This window comes from Gracilinanus agilis, chromosome 1 (assembly GCF_016433145.1).
Source record: "Gracilinanus agilis isolate LMUSP501 chromosome 1, AgileGrace, whole genome shotgun sequence".
NCBI classification, from domain to species: Eukaryota; Metazoa; Chordata; class Mammalia; order Didelphimorphia; family Didelphidae; genus Gracilinanus; species Gracilinanus agilis.
This window is the reverse complement of record NC_058130.1, coordinates 506815196-506834670: the sequence shown is the minus strand read 5'-3', so window position 1 is coordinate 506834670 and position 19475 is coordinate 506815196. Positions and strand designations below refer to the sequence as shown.

Below are 19475 nucleotides of genomic sequence, written 5' to 3'. Positions count from 1 at the left end.
TAACTGTTTTTGTCGTTCAAATATTGTGTGAGATTTTGCCAGTTGCCCAAAAAAGAGGGTGTTTGGAAGAAATGTTTAAATGAGACTGATACTGAGAAACTATGTGCAGGGTCAAGAGCGGCCAATTTCTTTATTGTATAACTCTCATGTGCTACTAAGGGATATAAATAAATCAAGAACATTTAAGGTATCATTTCTTGGAGGTTTATATGTTGTTTGGAAATTGTTGCTAGTTTCCAATTTCGCTGACAAACTTTTATTTTCATATTCCCTTAATTCTTTCTTCCAAGTTAGTTGTTAAAATCAAATATGACCTTATTAAGGAATAGGGGGCAGCTGGGTAGCTCAGTGGATTGAGAGCCAGGCCTAGAGACAGGAGGTCCTAGGTTCAAATCCGACCTCAGACACTTCCCAGCTGTGTGACCCTGGGCAAGTCACTTGACCCCCATTGCCTACCCTTACCACTCTTCCACCTATAAGTCAATACACAGAAGTTAAGGGTTTAAAAAATAAAAAAAAATCAAATATGACCTTATTAAGGAATCCGATGCTCAGTTTTAGCAGAATATTAAGAGTATGACATGGAAAGATAAAATGAAAATCAAAACTAGTGTTTTTCTACTTTGTATCTCAATCAGTGAAAAAAATGGCTCATGCATAGTAGGCCCTTCATATATGTTTAACTCAATTGAATCTAGACCAATATCTACTTTTTCAGAGAGTGTAAATCAAGAGCCTGAGAGGTTACATGAGTTGTCCAGTCATTAGCTAGCTAAATATCCAGCAATATTCTCTTCTGTTTTTTTTTTTTAGTTTTAGTGTTAAGTCTGGAAATGTTACATGACTTGCTTAAGGTCACTTGACAAGTAAATATTTTTTTTCTTTACTTTGAAACAGAATGTTAGTGATCTGCAGAAGGTCTTAATTTCTTTTCTTCCAGTAATATTCAGGGAAACTGGCTAGGATCTTGAGTCAGATGGTGTTGCCTCTGTTTCTATGTGGATTTTTCCATAGCAATGCCACACCTAATATTATATGAACTGGTAGAGAATTAGAGTGAAGTGATTACCACCTAGTCCCTGAAATATAGACTATAAGAAAAGCCTATATTTATTCATGTTAGCCGTGTGTTGTTGAAATCAGAGAATCCTAGGTCATAAGGTTGGAAAGAACTTGCCGAAGAGATCATCTGATCCAACCTCTGCCCAATTTAAGCATCCTCTCTACCGCATCCCTGATTTACTTGGTATATTCTTTAGCATTTTTAGTGATGGGGCTTTATGATTTTTTATAATATTCTCTTTATTCAGATGCTTATTGTTGGATATTTCAAATGAGAAAGTTTTTCTTTCATGCCAAGGCAGAGTTTACCACTCATTGACCCGAGCTGGGTTTATTCTCTGGAACAATACAGAAGAAGTTGGGGCATAGGTTTAGAGTTGGAAGGGATTCTAAATAGGTCATCAAATATGATTGTCTAGATGAGGAACCTGAGGCCCAGAGTGATTGAGTATTGCTCAGGGTTACACATGTTTGACATGGGATTTCAAAGCAGTTTTCCCTGATTCTAAGTTCAGGACTTTTATTCACTGTTTCGTGCTTTTTTTTTTTTTAAACCCTTAACTTCTGTGTATTGGCTCCTTGGTGGAAGAGTGGTAAAGGTGGGCAATGGGGGTCAAGTGACTTGCCCAGGGTCACACAGCTGGGAAATGTCTGAGGCCAGATTTGAACCTAGGATGTCCCGTCTCTAGGCCTGACTCTCAATCCACTGAGCTACCCAGCTGCCCCTCTCATGCTGTTTTTAAAAATAGTTGAATTTCCTTATTTTAAAGACTTGGGAACTACATTCCATAGCGATCGAGGGACTTGCCCATATGTAGTAAGTGTCAGAGGAAGGATTAAAATTCTTTTCCTTTGATTTCATTTCCCCACCACTGTTCCACAATGCCTCTTTTCCATATGAAACATTTAAAAATGTTATAAGATATGTTTAATAACCTACTTAAAATTTCACATGTCAAAGTTTCTCAGGTGCCCTGGCCTGGCTATTTTAAATGACTTTTCATTATATCCCCTTTGAAAAGTTTCACCAAAAATTGAAGACCCTACATGAGATATATTCTTATATGTGCAGAGGACCATGAGGATTTTTATTTCTATTATTTGGAATACTAGAATAATTCAATAATCATCCAGCTTAACACCTATGAGAAGCTTTTATCCCCTTTATAACTTCCATGAACGCTTTTGTACATGGAGAACCATTCCTTGAGACAAACTAGATAGTTCTAATTATTATAAGTCCTTCTTTCCTTCTCTCAATTTAGAATCAGCTTCCCTGTAATTTCTAGCCGTGGCTCTCTGAGATCATGGACTGTATACCTAATCTGTGTTTACATAACATTCATATATTTTAAGTTGATGATTATCCTCCACAACCATTATTTTCTCTTTTTCAGAATAATAATTCTCAATTCTCTCAACTGATTTTCATTTGATTTGGTTTCAAAAGTTTTCTCATCATTTTTAACAAATTTATCTGGATCCATAGGAATTTATCAAGTGATTTTTGCTAAAAGTGAAGTTTGGAAGCACTGATTATTCTAGATGTTGTTGTACCAATGTATATTAGCCATGTATGATATTTTCCCTGTTCTGCATACTATACTTATGTAACTTTCCTTTTTTGTCTGCTGAATTATGCTTTTGAGACTGAGTCCATTTAAATGTAGTGCTTTCATGCCTTCGACCATATATAATGCTTTCTAGCCACGTTTATCCTGATACTGAACTTAGACAATTGATTCTTTTAACCCTAACTGTAGAGCAGTGGTTCCCAAACTTTTTTGGTCTACTGCCCCCTTTCCAGAAAAAATAGCCCCTGGAAATTAATTTTTTTAAAATTTTAATAGCAATTAATAGGAAAGATAAATGTACCCGAGGCCATCACCAACCCTCCCCCCTGCCCCCCGGATTGCTGCAGCACCTATCAGGGGGTAGTGGCATCCAATTTGGGAATCACTGCTGTAGAGCTTTACATTTATCCCTATTACATTTCATCTTACCAAATTTGTTGCAGCTTGTTGGGATCTTTTTTGATGCAGACTCTTACAGCCAATACAGTAGCTGTTGATCCCAAATTTTTGTCATCTCCAAGTCTTATAAGTATGCCACCTGTCTTCACCTAATTCAGTGATAAATACCTTGTACAGAAAAAGGGCAAAGCCCTACATTGGAAACTTCCCTCTGAAATAAAAAATAAAAAGGTAGATTAGGATAATTAGGTGGTATGTGTTGTAACTCAGTTTTAGGGCCAATATCAGAAGTTTAAAGGCTTGGGAAGGCTAGCCAGAAAGAGACTGATGGTATACCCACAATGATATAAAAGAGAGTTTATTAAACAAGGACAGGAAGGGAACAGAATTGGGACAATCTCACAAATTATATAACTAAGCCTCCCACCAAACTTAGTAGTTGTTATACCAGATTGTAACTGCCCAAACTGTTCTACCTCTCTCTACCAAAAGATACCCAAACTTCACTAACCCAAAATTTCCCCCTTTTACTAGAGTAGGAAACAGACTGGACAATAAGCTGGTCCAGAGGAGCAAAAGGGAGAGATTCTCACTGACAGTTGGCTTCAAGGTCTTGGCAAGAGTCCCACCATGAACAGGAGTAACAGAGATAGACAGGAACAAGCAGGAACCAGATGAATATCCAAAAAGAAGGGGAGTAATGGTCTAACCCACACAGTCCACTTGAGGGGTCCAGACACACACACACTCTACCACTTCCAAGAAGATAAGCTGCTTCTAAGAGAAATCCACACACTGTCTCCCTCCAGAGAGAAAAGTCCAACTGCCCCTGCAGTCACTCACTCTCCAAGGTTCTGGAATCTCCCTGTCTCTGCTTTTGTCACTGACGATTAAATTAGTTCTAAATCTAACTCCAGACAACATTTCTCTTTCTTGTGCACAAGGAAATGATCACTCCAGCATGAAAAAGAATATATGAAAGGCTTATTTCCTCCTAATTTCTTTGAATTGGAAATGGTAGAACAAATATGGGAGAACATTAAAAGAAGAATGAGGAAAAAAAAGAATAGTTATACTGAATATAGGAGAGATGGTATGTATAATATTAACAAATAACAGAAAAAGAACTGTTCATCTCCTACATTTTTCATATATTTATCAAGAAGAATCTTGAGAATGGAAAGAGTAAGAAAAAAATGGGCAGCAGAAATTGAATCCAGGAATAAGGTTCATACTAGGAGAGCAGGTAGCTACTTTTGAGTTCAGATCTCCAGACTGAGACAAATGATATCTCAGAGTCCTGAAAGGAACTTCATGCAGTATAATAAAAATAATCAAGAAATAAAGTGATTACTGTATTTCTAATGAACCTAAGCCCTCTTCTAATGACTGAATATAAAAGTGAAAGACGAAATGTTATAAAATATTTACCTGTTTCTTATTAATTCCTAATTCACCTGCATATAACATTGTGCATGTTAAAATTACCTTTTTGTACCAGGTTGGCAAATTACTCAGTTCATTAGTTCATCATTTGTTATAATAAGTAAAAGGCAAGACATTCCATAAAGTTCAAAGAAGTGTTAAAATTAAATAGCCAGGAATTTACCATTATCAGCAATCATGTTAAAATGCAGTAGAACAGAATTCTGTTCAATTTTTTTTTTTGGTGTGGAAGATATGACATTTTTTGCTAATTTTGAACTGCGCCATTTAAATTATTATTTAGTTTTCCTTTAAACCTAATTGTAGAACTTTACATTCATCCCTAATATATTTCACCTTATCAAATTTGTTTTATCTTGTTGGGATCTTTTTTTTTGAACAGACTCTTTCAGCCAACATTAACAGTTTGTGCTCCCAGATTTTTGTCATCTCCAAATTTTTTAAGTATGCCATCTGTCTTCATCTAACTCAGTGATAAGTATCTTGTTTAGAAAGAGGCAAAGACCTACATTAGAAACTTCCTTCCAAGTTTACATCAAACCATTAATCAACACATTATCTGTGACCATTAAATTACTTCTAAATCTAACTCCAGTCAACATTTCACTACCTTGTCCACAAGGAAATGATGAAAAACTTGTCTGATTCATTACTCCAATGTGGAAGAGAAAACATGTAAATATTTAGGTTTCCTTTAATTGAAAAAATGCACATTACTCATAAATAGAAATTTTTGCTAATTGAATGAATACATTTGTATTCTTTATTTTTGAATTACTCCATTCTTCCTACTGTTCCTTTATTTATTTATTTATTTGTTTGTTTATAAAACCCCTGCTTTCTGTCTTAAGGCAGAAGAGTGGTAAGGGCTAGGCATTGGGGGTTCAGTGACTTGCTCAGGGTAACACAGGTAGGAAGTATCTGAGGCCAGATTTGAACCTATGATCTCCTGTCTCTAGGCCTGGCTCTCAATCCACTGAGCTACCCAGCTGTTCCCCTACTGTGACTTTAGCAGAAATTCTATCATTTTATTTTTTGATCTTCATTGGCTTTGGCTTTTATAATTATTTATTAAATAATAGCCACATCACAACTTCATAACGATTGTAGCAGTACTATTTCTCTTGTGAACTTATATATTCAACAAACTTTTTTTACTCTTTTGCATGACTCATCAAAAATAAAAAAAATTTAAGATAGATAAATGTGGCAATATTTTAATAACCTTTTAAGAAAACTCTTCATTCTTTGCACCATACAGTGGAAAGAACATGAATTCCTAAAAAAAATTCCAGTTTAAATCCTTGTTGTGATGCAGGCTGACACAGTGACCTTGAATACATCAGTTAAATTTTCTGAACTCTAATGTACTTCTCTGTAAAATGGAGTCAATAATACTTGCTCCTGTTTACCTCCCAGGACTGTAGTGAGGAAAACACTTTGTAAACTTTAAAAACCATATGAACATAAACTATTTATTATATGGCTAAAACTATGAGTGCCTATTTTTCCACTATCATGGTATAGTATATAGAGAAATTTTTTTGGAGTTGGGAAGATCTGGGTTTAAGACCTGCTCCCAAAACATACTGGATATGAGATTCTGCAGTCTCTTAACTTCTCATTGCCCTAGGCAACTTTCTAAGATGATAAGTTATAGATAAGGTACAAATCTATAATGCTAGAGGAAGTTTCTTCATCTGGGAGTTCCCTAGCGATAAATCATAAGTTAATCCCTATCTTTATTATTAAACAAAAAGTCTTAGCTTCCATCCATATTGTTAGTCTAACACTTTAATGTACATGTCTTTGCATTCATTAACATGTTTGTGTTATTTGAAGGAAGAACACTGAGAACAAAAATCTCTTACATAATTCAAATCTTATCATATTCTGGATTGAGAGAATGGGGTAGTCAGGGTGGCACAGTGGATTGATTGCCCGGCCTGGAGTCAGGAAGATTTCTTTGTGAGTTCAAATCTTACCTCAGACACTTATCTAGTTATGTGACCTTGAGCAAGACACTTTAACTCTATTAGATTTAGTTCCTCATCTGTAAAATGGCCTGGAGAAATATATGATGAACCACTGCCATATCTTTGCCAAGAAAACCCCAAGTAGGGTCACAAAGGGTTGTACACAAGGGAAATAATTAAACAACAAATTGCTGAAATAGAATTTCATAGCTTCAGTTATTCAGAATGGTAACATTTTTCTTGGACTAAAAATCAAGATTCATATAAAATTCTGAATGGTTTATGCAGCTACTTTTGTACAATACTCTATTGTTTGTTGATATGGATTGCATTTTCAACCCTGACTAGGATTGTAGTCATCAGAGTACTATAGGTTCCATTTCCCAAGAGATAGTAAACCAAGGACAATAGGCTGCTCACCCAAGAAGTGGATCAAAACCAGATTTTCTAAAGTATTGCTGTACATGGGGAGAAATTGGCACTAGGAATTTAATTAGATTAAAGTAATGAATCTAAAACCATAAATCAAATGGGTTCTTATCAAGTGAGCAATCAAGCAAAATTTTGTAAGTTGTGTTTTATAGTCCTAGTTTTATTTGAGTATTCCAGGGAGATTTAAGCAAAGATCTGGGGTCTATGGGGTGTAGACTTACTGGCCATTGAAGATGCTCTTTTACGTTGGAGAAGGGACACATAGCCACATGCTGTCTATCCGTGCCATCTTTTCATACACAAAACATATTCTGCTAGTAATATTGAAAACCAATTTTCTCCCTAGGATACCTCTCTGCATCAACAAGGTCTTAATTTGGCAGAGCACTTCTGATGTTGTAGACAAGGTCCAAATGGTAATAGCTTCTCAAGTTTTGCGTTCTCCTAAACTTTCTGGTCTTGGAATGAGTTCTGAAATCTTTGAGAGAACTGGGCAGGATGGATATAAATTCTTCTTGGCATTCATCATCATCAAATTCATCATTATTTGTGATGTTCATGGGTTCGGGGAACATTTTTGCTTCTCATTTTGCCACCCAGAGAAAGAACTAAAGTGTGATAGAGTGAAAAATAGTAGTGATTCTTGAGTCAGAAGATCTGGGTTCAAATCTTAGCCCTGACATAGTTCCTATAAAATTAGACAAGTCACTTGGCCCTACTGAGCTTTTGTTTCCTCAGTTACAAAATGATGATAGATGACCTACAAAATGTTAGACTCAGGCAGAAGATAATGTAGGTAAGGCATTTTTGTTGTTGGTAAGTCATTTTTCAGTCATGTCGGACTCGTAGCACAGAGGGAAGTATTACTATTAGATTAATTTGATTGTTCCTGCAAGACTTTGTGCTTTATTGACCTAGACTGGGAGAGCCAACACCCCAACACCAACATGAGAGATTGGAAAAGAGATTTAGTGGAGGTATCTCTTCTTACCTTTCCAAAATTCAACTTTTTTTCACCATTGAGGTCAATGATAATGAGGTAGTTGTTTAATGGACATATTTCCTTAACGATTCCTTTTGTTCATCACATATTCTTCAGGGTTGTGTGAACAACCATTTTTACATATTCTTATTTTAATTGGCAGTTCATAATGAACGCTTTGCAATTAACTTTAGAGTAGGATAAATCATATTGTTTTATGTGAAGTGGATTCAATGTTTATTTAAATATACCATCACTCTGTGTCTCTTTTAGTAATTAAAGAACTGTCTTATAGTATTAACTGACATGTGGCTACTTTGCCACTGGGAAACTAAAAGAAATAGTATTTTTAAAATGTCTATAATATGAAAAAAAGCGAGGAAAGGTTGGTTTAAATATTCATTTATTTATTCATAAAATTTGTTTATTCAAATATTTATTTGTTTATAAAATTTATTATTGAAATCAAGTTAAAATTTATCTCCCTGGGAGGTAGATGGGTGGCTCAGTGGATTGAGAGCCTGGCCTAGATTTGGGAGGTCCTAAGTTCAAATCTGACCTTAGACACTTCCCAGCTGTGTGACCCTGGGCAAGTCACCTGACTGCAATTGCCTAGCCCTTATAACTCTTCTGCCTTAGAACCAATACACAGTAGTGATTCTAAGATGGAAGGTAAGGGATTTGAAAAAAAAAAACAAACCCAACAACAAACTTATCTCTCTGACAGCTTGTTGGAGACATAACTAGGTTCTAATTAGGGCAAACAGCAAATCCTGCAAAGCAGATGCACTATTTGAAGTTATATTCATGTAAAATATGGTCATTGGTTCTAGCCCAATGGAAATATGTAGTACATATTTGAATGATGAGACCACTTCAGAGATTTATTGTACTCACTAATCAAGACTGTGTGAACTGCTAAGGTTTGGGTTCCTCTGGGATAACTGGATTAGCCAGACTCACTTCTATACCATGATGTGGCAACAGAGAAAGACTTTGTTGGACAGGGTTTTTCTCATGCAATAAAAATTCTCCTTTCATGCACTCAAAAAGCATGTTAGCTAGACTTTCTTATAGCCTCTTGTGAAAACTACTGATACTATATTTCTTAGGTCTTTGGATCTTAAGGGTCAAGCCTACATTTGGTCATTTCATTGAAAGGTATATTAAAAAAAACCATTTGCTTCCAATCTATGTATATACCATCATCTTCTTTTCTTGTTCTACTAAATTGTTAATGCATTTTTCATGTACCACTGAAAAAAGGTCAATACATGATCTTATTTTCAAGTGCTAGCTTTTCTTTTCTTTTTTTTTCAAGTGCTAGCTGAAAAAAAAAGTTTTTTTATTTCTGTATAGGTAGTGAATGAAGACTTGTAGCTAGCTCAAAGAAAGTTAGTGAATCATCTTTAAATCTTTAAATACCTGTTTATACCCTTTAATTCATTAGGTAGGTGTAATTACAATGCTTCCTATTTCTGTAGAGTATACAAAAGGCTGTAACAATTTCTGGTGAATATAAAATAGGTGCTGTTAGTTATAAGAATTTAAGTTAATATGGAGAATGAAATATAATCCTTACATACTTCAAGTTACTTCTTTTTTTTTTTTGATAGCTCTTCCCTTAAATCTTTTTTCACTTGAAAATTTTTATTTAATTAATTAAAAAACTTTTCCATGGTTACATGATTCATGTTCTTTCCCTCATCTTCTCCATCTTCTCCCACCTTCCTCCTGTAGCCAGTGAGCAATTCCACTGGGTTCAAATCTGATATGACACTAGCTATGTGTGACCTTGGGCAAGTCTCTTAATGCCCTTTGCCTAATCCTTCCCATTCTTCTGCTTTGGAACCAGTGCATAGTATTGATTCTAGGACAGAAGGTAAGGGTTAAAATATAAAGAATGTAAACTCTTTGAAGGAAGAGGGTATCTTGTTTTCTTTTATTTATATCCCCAGAGCCTTAATTCTTTATTGAGCACTTAATTTTTTATTGTTCTTTTCTTCATAAGAGATAGAAGTTATGTGAAAAGCTTTGTAAAATAAAGCACAGAATAGCTCGGTGATTCCCAAAGTGGGCGCCACCGCCCCCTGGTGGGTGCTACAGCGATCCAGGGGAGCAGTAATGGACACAGGTGCATTTATATTTCCTATTAATTGCTATTAAAGTTAAAAAAAATTAATTTCCATGGGGCTAAGTAATATTTTTTCTGGAAAGGGTGCGGTAGGCCAAAAAAGTTTGGGAACCACTGGAATAACTGTTAGCTAACAAAGAATCCAAGATACAACATGGTATAGTGGCTAGAAACCCAGCTTTTGTATCAGGAAGACCTAAACTCAGGTTTTGCTTCTTACATATACTGGCTGTGTCACTTCAGTGTCCCAGGAAACTCTCAAAGACTAAAAGTTGTGGGCTAGATGTGAATCTGCATTAGGAGCAAGATGTCCTTGGGAGGAATTCTTTATTAAAGTCACGGATAAAAATAAATATTCTCTCTAGTATGAAAATACAAAGGGTATTTCAGAATATAAATTAGTATGACTATATACCTGCATGCTTAATATAAAATTCAGTTTTTAAGATAACCTTATTTGAATTTTACAATATTCTTTTGAATCATAGTCTTTAGTAAGACTCACATCCTTCTCCCTTCCTTTTATTTGTGTGTATATGTATGTATACACAAAACATATAAACATACATGCAAAGCAGAGTGGAAATAATTCCTTGCCTGGATTGGGAAAGACCCACCTTCAATTAGATCTGTCTATCTTTATATGTGTGTATATGCATATATAAATATGTGTGTAAATATAAAGGTGAGTGCATACACACACATACAGACATACTTTAAAACCCCTCAGACTTTAAAAGTATTGAGGTTCAAAAAGGTGTTACAATTCTTTATTGTAGAAAAATTCATTGTTAAACTGAACATAAAAAAACTCATGTTTTAGGAATTGTGTTAATGAAGATGTAACCTATAAACATACAGTCTAAAAGTTCATTTTTTTTTTTAGCAAAAAATCCTATTTATTTAAAAATCTGCTATTTAAACATGCCTTTTAAAAGTTCATTTTTAAGAAGTTACGTGCCTTATGAAACAATGAAATTGAAACATAAACATGTGAAAATGTTGCTATCTGTGTCTAAATGACAATGCCTATTTTCCTTTGGAAATTCTGGCTTTGTTGCAGCTTATTTTAAAATGGATTTAAAATATTTAATGTGTACATACGTAAACATATATCTATATTATGCACTGTATACTATATGTGTTATGCATACACATGTGTATCCTGACACCTTCCTAAAAGTAATTCTAAGTGCCTTTCACTTGTGACTTCCCGTACATTTGTCCAAACATGACTACCCCTAAATTTAAGCTGTAGCCTTAAACTGTGATCCTGTTGAAAGGAAACAAAAATCCACAAAGGCATACGTTGTAAAATAAAAAATAAAAAGAGTGCTGTTTCAGAACATATTTACTTGGAAAGTTAAAAATGATTTCAAACCAGATACACATATTTATGCATTTTTGTCATTTTTCCACTCACCTTATTTTTGTGTTTCTCATTTTAGGCATGATTACATACTGAGCTTAGGTTTTATAAAAGTTAGATTTTTGAGGAAAAGAGGTCTCAGTTGGAATCAATAAAATGTCTTATCAACACAATTTGCTCTGTGTGTGTGCATATGCATATTCCTATGCATATGTATATGTGCATGTGTTTGCATATGGGTATGTGTATAAAAACAGAGATTAAATTGGACCCAATATCTCTGATTCCACATAATTCTGATTTTTACTTATTCATGAAATTGATAAAGTGCCCTTTGATATTCATATCTGGAAATTTGTTCAATGTAATTACTCTTTAACAAACTAGATCTGCCTTTAAATCATGTAGTTATTTCCTTTGGCAGCCTTCTTTCTTTCTTTCTCTAGTTTTTAGCTCCTACTCTTTAATGGGAGAGGTGGAACTAGATGATATTTAAATTGTCTTCTAGTTCTGAAATTCAGGGACATAAGTCCTTGGAGTGTTAATTAATCAATTTATCAGTATCTTGTGAGGATGTGCTATCTGCATGATGGATATATCAATCAAGACCCCACGGAAGGGGGCCTGGTATATTTTTCAGGGACAATGATGCGGCAGATTCTGGTTGACCATTTGATAGGAATGTTTTTCTTCGGCATCCTTGCTCAGGTACATGTTCTGCTCTCAGCTTCTTCCAACCCTGAGATGCTGTGATCTGTAATTTATAACCTACCTACTTCTAAGAATAGTTTACATGCTTTACAAGTTCAAATACAGGACATATTTAAAATTTAAGGACAAAACAAAGCAGAAACCATCTAAAAAAAGAAGATGCTACCAGGTACAAGAAATGGACAAATTACTAAAACTGGACACATCACGTGACCTCAAGCACTTTGAATCTTTATGATGCCTTTTGTTTATGATGATAAATTGGTAAATTGGTTTCTAATAATTGTCTCATGAATTTCTGAAAAAGAAAAAAATGATTTTTTTCCTTTGAGTATTGCCTTTCTGGCAGTGAAGGAAAAAAAAAAAACAACAACAAAAAAGGCAAAGAGTTGCCTAGTTTTAACTTTCAGATGGGAGAAAGCATATAAATTTGTCTACAGAGAACATGTTTTCCATGGAACTCAAGTAGGAATTCATCACATGGGCCCTTTTATAAAGGACACTGAGTAACGTAATAGTCAATATCTTCAACTATAGTTTTACAAAAGATACATAAATGCTGTTCCAATGGGTAATTCTGATGCCAGCACTCCATAAAGGCAGAGGACATTGCAATAAATCATAACTCAATGAAGACATATCGGCAAGTGGCTGAGTCTAAGAATTTTCCTCATAGTGTTTAATGGTAATAGAATCTAGAGAATCTCAAAGCAGGGATAGTTAACATGGCCATTAGATTGTCTCACATCTAAGATGCTTTAAGCTAGCTTTTGGCAGGTTGTAAACTGCAGTAAGTTCACATTTAGGTTCTCTAACTAAAGTGCCTGTAATGCAGATATTATAGTGTTAGTTAAAGAAAAAGCCATATGCATTAGATTCTTAACAAGCAAAGGGAAGTTGTCATCCTGTGGGTGGAAATTTCAGAACCTGATTTGTATTCTCACCCAAATGTAAGGCTATTTCTTTTCACTACACTTATGAGGAGGAAGGACATCTAAGGGAAGATACATGCTATGTCATTTATCACATTTATCTTGCCATTAAAAAGAAACAAATACTTTTTATTTTGTGTGGGGAAGTTGTTGAATTCCCTTCTTTTTTGCCTTGTGGTACTGTACAACTGAATAAAAAACCAGTTCCAGAAATATTTTTGGGTTTTTTTTTTTTCAGAAAATCTGCTTCTGTTAAGTTGGACAGTTCTACTCTTGGATCATTCCCTTGTGAATGATTAAGCCAGAAAGTAACTTTTTATTTTGTAGTGTAATCCTAATTCATTAGGCTAAGATTGCTAAAGATACTGATGAATCTGCTTTTGTTGATTTGCTAATCTTCTTTTGTTTTTTTTCTCATTTACGTGCAAACAAAAACTTTTTGCATTCTTTTTAAAATGTTGACCAAAAAACTATAAGAATGATAAAGTAAAAAATGGCATGCTTCGATCTGCATTCATAGTTCATAAATTCTTTCTCTGGTGGTAGGTAGCATTTTCTATCATAGGTCCTTCAGAACTGTCTTGGATCAATGTATTATTGAGAATAGCTAAGTCATTCAGAGTTGATTATTCTAAAATATTGCTGTTGCTGTATACAATATTTTCCTAGTTATGCTATTTTCACTTTGCACCAGTTCATGTAAGTCTTCCTAGGTTTTTCTGAAAGCATCTTGCTCATCATTTCTTATAACACATTAGTATTCCATCACAGGGCTGCTAGGTGACAAAGTTGGATAGAGTGCCAGACCTGGAGTCAAGAATTTTTATGAATTCAAATTTGGCCTCAGATATGTACTAGCTACGTGACCATAGGCAAGTGACTTAACCCTGTTAGCGTTGCTTTTCTTATATGTAAAATCAGTTGGAGAAAAATGACAAATTATTCCAATATCTATGCCAAAGAAAATCCTAAATGAGGTCACAAAGAGTCAGGCACAACTGAAAATGACAAAACATCAAAATTTCTTCAAAATCATATATCACAGTTTGTTTAATCATTCCCTAATTGGGGCTTCCTCTAAATTTCCACTTATTTGCTACCACAAAAATGTTGTTATATATACTTAAATTTTTTTTTGTCCTTTTCCCTTTTTCTTTCATCTCTTGTGACATTGATGGGTAAAAGGTTATGGACACTTTTATACTTTTTTGGGTATAGCTCCAAATTGCTTTCCAGAAGGGTTGGATCAGTTCACAACTCCATCAACAATGTATCAGTGTCCTAATTTTTTCTACATCTCCTCCAGCATTTTCCATTTTCCATTTCTGTGCTATTATTCAATCTGATACTTGTGAGGTGGTACCTCAGAGTTATTTTAGTTTGCATTTCTCTAATCAATAGTTATTTAGAACATTTTTTTGGCATGACCATAGATAGCTTTACATTCTTCTGGAAAATGGCTATTCATATCCTTCCTTTGACCATTTGTCAATCGGGAAATGATTTTTTATAAATTTAAATCAGTTCTCTATCCATTTGATAAATGAGGCCTTTATCAGAGAAACTTGATATAAAAATTTCCCTCCAGTTTGTTGCTTTCCTTCTAATCTTGGTTATATTAGTTTTGCTTGTGCAAAACATTTTTTAATTTGATGTAATCAAAATTTCCTATTTCAAATCTTATAAAGGTCTCTTTCTCTTGTTCAATTATAAATTCTTTGCTTATCTATGAGTCAGATTGGTAAAGTATTCCTTGTTCCCTTAATTTGCTTATAATATCACCCTTTTAATCTAAATGATGTGTTCATATTGACTTTCTCTCAGTATGCAGTATAAATTGTTGCTCTATACCAAGTTTCTGACAAATTGGTTTCCACTTTTCCTATCAATTTTTGTCAGATAGTGATTTCTTGTTCCCAATATTTGGATTTTGAGGTTTGTCAAATATGAGATTATTATGGTCATTTACTACTGTGTGTTTATCTATTTCTCTGATTCACCACTCTCTTTCTTAGTCAGAAAGTACCAGACTATTTTGATGATCACTATTTTATAATATAGTTTGAGATCTGGTACTGCTAAGCTACCTTCCTTCACATTTTTTAATTGTCTCCTTTGATATTCTTGACCTTTTGTTCTTCCAGATGAATTTTGTTGTTTCTTTTTAAGCTCTATAAAATAATTTTTTGTAGTTTGATTGATATGGCACTGAATAAGTAAACTAATTTAGGGAGATTTGTTATTTTTATTATATTGGCTTAGCCTTCCCGTGAGCAATTAATATTTCTCCAGTTGTTTTACATCTGATGCGAAAAGTGTTTTGTAATTGTGTTCATATACTTACCAAGTTTGTCTAGGCATGTAGACTACCAAGTATTTTATATTGTCTGCAGTTATTTTAAATGAAATTTCTCTTTCTATCTCTTCTTGCTAGACTTTGTAGGTAATATGTAGAAATGCTGATTATTTATGTAGGTTTATTTTATAGCATGCAACTTTGCTGAAGTTGTTAATTATTTCAACTAGCTTTTTAGTTGATTTTCTAGGATACTCTAAATATACCATTATACATCCAGAAAGAGTGATAGTTTTGTTTTCCTCATAGCCTTTTCTAACTCCTTCCATTTCCTTTTCTTATTTCTAATACAATTTTGAATAATTGTGAAAACAATGGGCATTCTTGTTTACCCTTATCTTCTAGGAAAGGCTTCTAGCTTATCCCCATAATATGTAATGCTTGCTGATGCTGTTAAATGGGAAAGTTCCAGTTATCCTTATAATATCATTTTTTTTCTTTTTTTTTTTTTGGTTTGTTTTTAATACTTAGAGAAGTAAAGGCTAGGCAATGGGGATTAAGTGACTTGCCCAGAGTCACATAGATAGAAAGTATCTGAGACTAGATTTGAACCCAGGACTTCCTGTCTTTAGGCCTGACTTTCAATCCACTGAGTCACCTAACTGCCTCCTATCTGTTTTTTTTTTTTTTTTTTTTTTACTATTTGAGTATTGTATTTTATTAAATGTTTTATCTATATCTAAGATAATGGTATGATTATTTTTTGTTTACTGATGTGCTCAATTGTTTTGGAAATGTTTCTGGATATTGAACTAGCCCTGCATGCCTTGTATAACTTCCACCTGCTTGTAGGGTATGATCTTTGGGATTTATTGCTATAATCTTCTTCCTATTATTGTATTTAAACTTTTTGTATCAATATTCTTTACGGAAATTAGTTTATATTTTTATTTCTCTGTTTTTTCCTCATCCTGGTTCAGGTATCAGTCCCAGATTTGTGTTGTAAAAGGAATTTAGTAGGACTCCTTCTTTGCCTATTTCTCCATATAGATAATGCAGTATGGGAATTAATCATTCTTTAAGTATTTGGTAGAATTCACTTATGAATCCATCTGCCCCTGGGGATTGTTTCTTAGGAAGCTCATTGATTACTTGTTCAATTTCTTTTTCTGAGAAGTGGTTATTTAAATTTTCTATTTCCTCTTCTGATAATCTAGGAGATTTATATTTTTGTAAATATTCATCCATTTTGATTGTCAGATTTATTGACATATAATTGGACACAGTAGTTTTAATAATTGCTTTAATTTCCTCTTCATTGGTGGTTAATTCACTTTTATAATTTTTGAAAGCAGTAATTTAGCTTTTTTCTTTTTTAAATAAAATTTACCAGTGGTTTTTGTGTTTGTTTTTTTTAACCATTTTCCAATCTTATTAGTATAGTTGTTTTCTTACTTTTAATTTTGCTAATCTCTACTTTGATTTTCAGCATTTCCAATTTGGTGTTTAATTGGCTATTTATTTTTAAAGTCCAATTAATTAAATATTTATTATAATTATATATAATATTTATTATAATTATAGGTAATTATAATAAATAAATTAATTAAATGGACTTTAAAAATAAATAGCCAATTAAACACCAAATTAATTAATTAATAATATTTTCCCATGGTTACATGATTCATGTTCTTGCCCTCCCCTCCTCCCACCCCCCTCACATCACCAGTTAGCTATTCCACTGGGTTTTACATGTGTCATTGATCAAGACCCATTTCCATATTATTAATATTTACATTAGGGTGATTGCTTAAAGTCTACATCCCCAATCATATCCCCATTGACCCATGTAATCAAGCAGTTGTTTTTCTTCTGTTTCTTCCCCCATAGTTCTTCCTCTGAATGTGGCTAGTTTTCTTTCTCATAAGTCCCTCAGCCTTGCGCTGGATCCTTGCATAGCTGCTAGTACAGAAGTCCGTTATGTTTGATTGTACCACAGTGTATCAGTCTCTGTGTACGATGTTCTCCTGGTTCTGCTCCTTTCACTCTGCATCAATTCCTGGAGGTCATTCAAGTTCACATGGAATTCCTCCAGTTTATTATTCCTTTCAGCACAATAGTATTCCATCACCAACAGATACCAGAATTTGTTCAGCCATTCCCCAATCAATGGGCGTCCATTCATTTTCTTTATTGGCTATTTCAATTTTTTTTTCTAGATCAATTTTAGTTACATGTCCAATTCATTGATCTGCTCTTCTCTAATTTGATGACATGAATATTTGGAAATATAAAACTTCACCATAAGTATTATTTTGGCTGCATCATATACATTTTGGTTTATAAATATAATATATGTATATATTATATATAAATGTTGCTCATTGTTATCATTCTTTTTAATTAAATTATTTATTACTTCTTAGATTTGTTCTTTGACCCACTTAATCTTTAGGATGAGACTATCTAGTTTCCAATTAATTTTTAATCTATCTTTCCACAGCTTTTTATTGAATATGATTTTTATTGTATTATGGTATTGAATCTTCTTAAAGGATATATTTTCTTATTGTCATGCCATTGGTGCTATGAAAACCATTATTTATGTTAGATTTGAATTAGATAGAATATCAATGACTTTGGAACTTTGAAATTAGTCAAAGAAGATATGATTTAATAGGGATAAATGTATAATTTTAGATTTGAGCAAGTGCACGTGTATAGACACACAAAAACTCAATGTCACAAGTGCAGGATGGGAAAGGCATAATAGATAATAGTATTTGGGAAAAAAGATTTGTGGACTACAATCATATGTGTCAGTAATGTCATATGATAGGCAAAAAAGTGAATATCATCATGTTGTTGCTTAGTTGTGTCTAACTCTTTTGTCCCCATTTGTGGTGTTCCTGGCAAAGATATCAGAGTGGTTTGCCATTTCCTTTTCCAACTCATTTTACAGATTAGAAAACTGAGGTAAATAGGGTTAAGTGACTTGCCCAGGGTCACATAGCTAGTAAGTATCTCGATCAGATTTGAGCTCAGGAAGATGTGCCTGTCTGATTCCAAACTCAGTACTCTATCCATTGCACCACCTAGATTCCCCCAAAGTAGGCAGTATTAAGAAAGGCACAGAGTCCCTAATGAGGCATAGTTTTGAATTTCATCATCCTTCTAATTGAGTTTTACCTTGTGTGTTTATGAAACAATTATTAATACAGAGATTGTCACATAGATTTGGGAGGGGGTACTTGTGAACATGCAACTCAATGCCTTTATCCTATTTAGTTCTTATATCTACTACAAGTAAAAATTCAAAATTATCTATATTTAAAGTTTCCTTTATTTTATCCCATTGTTCTTTTTAAAAGTTATCCGTATAAGATAGATTTTTGTACTTGCTGTTAAGAAGACCTGGGTTTGAATCTTCCCTTGGGCAAGGCATAGTCTCTTGGAATCTGCTTCTTCATCTGTAAAAATCAAAGGTAATGATAACATCTTTGTCACACAGTCATTGTGAGAATCAGATGAGATTATATATATAAGCATGAAATTATACATTATATTATATTATGTTATATTATATGTACTTGTGTACATGTACTTGTATGTACTTTTCAGACTTTTCAAATAGATATGTATGGATATTTGGGTATGTGTAGATGGACAGGCATGTAAAGTAGATTTTTTTTTGGAGGTAATTCTGCCACAATTGTAATAATACTATTCCAAAATGATCATTAGCTAGCACCAGAACAAATTCTCTTTGCCATAAAAAGTATTAGCTGTGGTAATATTGGAGACTTTTTCAACAAAGATTTCAGAGTTCTGCTATGAAAAGAATTATCTCAAATAAGTATTTGCTGCGAGCTGTTTAATCCCTTTTGGGGATAAGAAATCTCTCTCCATACCAATGATGTGAAGTCTTATCAGGAAGATAAAAGAGTTCAGGTGGGCTAGTTCATGGGAAAATTGTGGTGTGGCAGCTTATAAAGCAGCTTCTGGGTTAGAAATGGAAAATTGAAGAATACTCTAAATTTGAGTGAGGCAGTAATATGAATAGGATTGATGAAAAGTAACTCTGTTACTTAAATTGAATATCCAATTATACCATTTCTAGCCATTTCACTCTTTAGTTACCATTTTTAAGGATTTTTGTTTG

The 19475-nt window shown here is 33.7% G+C and overlaps 1 long non-coding RNA gene across 1 annotated transcript in view; it reads right to left on the bottom strand.

Annotated features, from left to right (window-relative positions):
- LOC123231692 overlaps positions 1-19475 on the bottom strand; it is a 57394-nt gene that overhangs the window by 11380 nt on the left and 26539 nt on the right. The window contains exons 2-3 of the long non-coding RNA XR_006505119.1: positions 18712-18783; positions 3066-3246 (exon numbers count right to left, since the gene is read on the bottom strand). This is a non-coding gene — a long non-coding RNA (uncharacterized LOC123231692). The remainder of the gene's footprint in view (positions 1-3065; positions 3247-18711; positions 18784-19475) is intronic.